Below are 341 nucleotides of genomic sequence, written 5' to 3'. Positions count from 1 at the left end.
GGAAACTGTCTATTTCTGTTTTAAATTGGCGCGAGTTAGGAAACGGGGCAGCAGAGTTTTTGGATGAGCTCAAGAGGGTGGAAAGTTGGAGGCCGGCCAAGGAGAGCATTGGAAATAGTCCAGTCTGGAGGAAACAAAGACATGGATGAGGGTCTCAGCGGCGATGCAATGGAGGTGGAAGCAGGCGCTGCATAAATGCAAGTTATTGTTGCTCTTGTTGCAGGGTTGCCAACCCTCCCGGATGACGCCTAGCCGAAAGAGCATGGCTGTGGGGGGGGGGGGAGGGGTGGGGAGAGCGCGATGACGTATGGGCAGCTCGATGACGTAAGGACGCCGGCCAG

This window comes from Heptranchias perlo, unplaced genomic scaffold, assembly GCF_035084215.1.
Source record: "Heptranchias perlo isolate sHepPer1 unplaced genomic scaffold, sHepPer1.hap1 HAP1_SCAFFOLD_1483, whole genome shotgun sequence".
In the NCBI taxonomy this organism is placed as follows: domain Eukaryota; kingdom Metazoa; phylum Chordata; class Chondrichthyes; order Hexanchiformes; family Hexanchidae; genus Heptranchias; species Heptranchias perlo.
Note: the sequence above shows the minus strand (reverse complement) of the source record.